The sequence below is a fragment of the Rana temporaria genome, chromosome 9 (genome assembly GCF_905171775.1).
Source record: "Rana temporaria chromosome 9, aRanTem1.1, whole genome shotgun sequence".
Lineage (NCBI taxonomy): Eukaryota > Metazoa > Chordata > Amphibia > Anura > Ranidae > Rana > Rana temporaria.
Window position 1 is genome coordinate 98,558,481 of NC_053497.1, and position 2,622 is coordinate 98,561,102.

The following is a 2,622-nucleotide window of genomic DNA, read 5'->3' on the forward strand; positions in this document are numbered from 1 at the left end:
ATGTCTATTGACCTAGAATATCCTAAATGTGGTTGTGTTCTACAACAGCACACCAAAGAAGATGAACTGGTAACACATTATCTCTCATGTCTTCACCCAGATATGCAAGCAGTCCTAAGCTTCATTTCTGTACATGCCTCACTAACTATTTAATTAAGATGAAGTTATGGCTGACAGTCTAATTAGTTTGAAATGTAAGTTCTAGCTGGATACGTCTTACCCCCTGTGAGTATTGTGTCATGTGTGGAAAAAGAGATTGAACTCATTACTGTTATTAAAAATGCTAATTACCAAGATATGACAATGGTTTTCCGGGACCACTGCTGAGCTACCTGATGTTACAATACAAATGACTTTTATGAGGAATTCTCTTTGCGTTTTGAATTTTGGAGATAAGTAAAAATACTGTCATTACACTTTGTGTGTCTGTGTATATACATGTGTGTATGTATTAAAAATAAAATTGTATAATTATATATATATATATATATATATATATATATATATATATATATATATATATATATATATATATATATATATATATATATATATATATATATATATATATATAAATATATAAATACAGTGTATATCAGGGGTATTGAATTACAATTCGCCGAGATCCGGTCAGTAAAAAAAATTTCTAGCAGAGGTCCGAATATCATGTCGGTTCCCTGTCACGCATGTGCCAAACTACATGTTGCAACAGCACAATGCGGCTTGGTGCGGCGCAACATTTTTTTTAAAAAAGGGTCAAGGACTTCTTTCTTTCGGTTTCTTCTGGGTAGTGCAGCTCATTAAAATAGACTGATCCACCCAACGACGATGTCTGATCACAGAAGGTTGGCTGGGTGAGTATCCATACTGTGCCTACAACACCACCAGGTAAGCAGGGGAAAAAAAAGGAAGGGGGTAAGCTGAAGTTCCTCTTTAAGGCATGTTGAAATGTCCTCTGAGTCAATGTCCTTTTAGCATGCCGTAAGCACTGTTACTGTTAACACTTATAGGGTATGTAGTGACCCTTTAGTGAGAAAGAAAACATCCGGAGCTAAAGGGGGCTTACATTACCACAAGGTGAATCCATGGCTGTAGTGGAGGACTGAAATAATGTTGGGTGCCAGTCCCTTTTTGTATTTTCTAGATGTTTTATTTGATCCTGGCTCACAGGGAGAGATGGTTAGGGCTTCAGATATCTCCAGCACATGTCCAGACTTCAATTACACTCCTACTGTCGCAATGCATAAAGAGAACATAGACCACAGTGTATTGCAAAAATAAGGACCACCAGACAAACACCGGCAGCACTGTCTTTAGAGCTCTGCAGTCAGACAGTGAGTACCTCCTAGCATCCCCTCCAAGGCAGTACCAGGATATTCTGAGAGTCAGACTTCATGCCCATTCAGCAGGACATCTTCCCCTTGCTCTCTACCTTGATTGCTGTACCCTCTTCGACCAGACAGGGCAGCTTGGGGATTCTGTGCTAGAACTTCTACACACACCTCCCCAGGTCTCAGCCCTGGGAGAAGAAATAACTCACCAGGCTACTCTCCAAATATTTATATCCTCCCCAGCATGCACCATTGGCAATAAACCCCCTAGCGCTAGACGAAAGGGGACATAAATATTCATAACCCTGCATTGTCTCATCTCCCCTGTCTATTGCCAAAGGTGCCAACGACACCTGCTGGCTAAAGCCAGGGACAGCAGCAGCACTGAGTTTCGGGAAAGCCAGATGAGATACTACAAATTAGCCTGGGCAGATTACCATCCAGCAGAACTTAATTTACTAGTCACCTCGTTCAGGTATCGTAAGAGCTCTCTCTTGAACAGTTGTAAACAATAACTAAATGCGTTAAACTCAGGTTGACTTTAGCAACAGTCTCAGTCTTTTATAGGATTACCAACAGAACATTAGATCTGCAAGGGTAATACGTCTCCCTTCACGATCTCAAGAGTTCACCCGGTACTCAATTCTTCTGCTCCAAGGTATTTTAAAAATGTGGATGTGCCGCTCCTAGCTCCAGGTGACAATGCATCCCTTGAACTTGACATCAATACATGGAGACAGTCACTCTTTCCTATGGGGTTTAGGTACCCCCAAAAACTCTCATATGGCATCAGCATACCACGCCTCATTCTTCACATTTGTCTCCCAAATTAGGGTTTCTGGGGCATAGGGGCACTGCCACCAATACTTGACAGCCACCTTGTGGTTCAGAAAATGCTGCAACTGAGAAAACTTGACTTGACTTCTTGAAAACAGACATTTACTCAGAGTTCAGACACGACTCCACTTGTACCTGTTGTTCAGTTTTAACTAAGCCATCATCAAATTCTGTTTCAGACCAGTTGGCTTGGAATGCATTCTACCCACTTCTTGTTCACTTTAGCACTAATGGGCGTCCGCTGAAATTTTTTCAAGGGGGGGGGGCACGCCTCGGCGATACACAGTCGCATTTTACCCTTTCTTCGACCACTAGCGGGGGTTAAAAGCCCCCTTTTTTGCGATACGGCACTGCGCTGCTTTAACTGACAATAGTGCGATGCTGTACCCAAATAAAATTGATGTCACTTTTTCCCAGAAATAGAACTTTCTCTTTCTATTTTGAAAAAAACAAA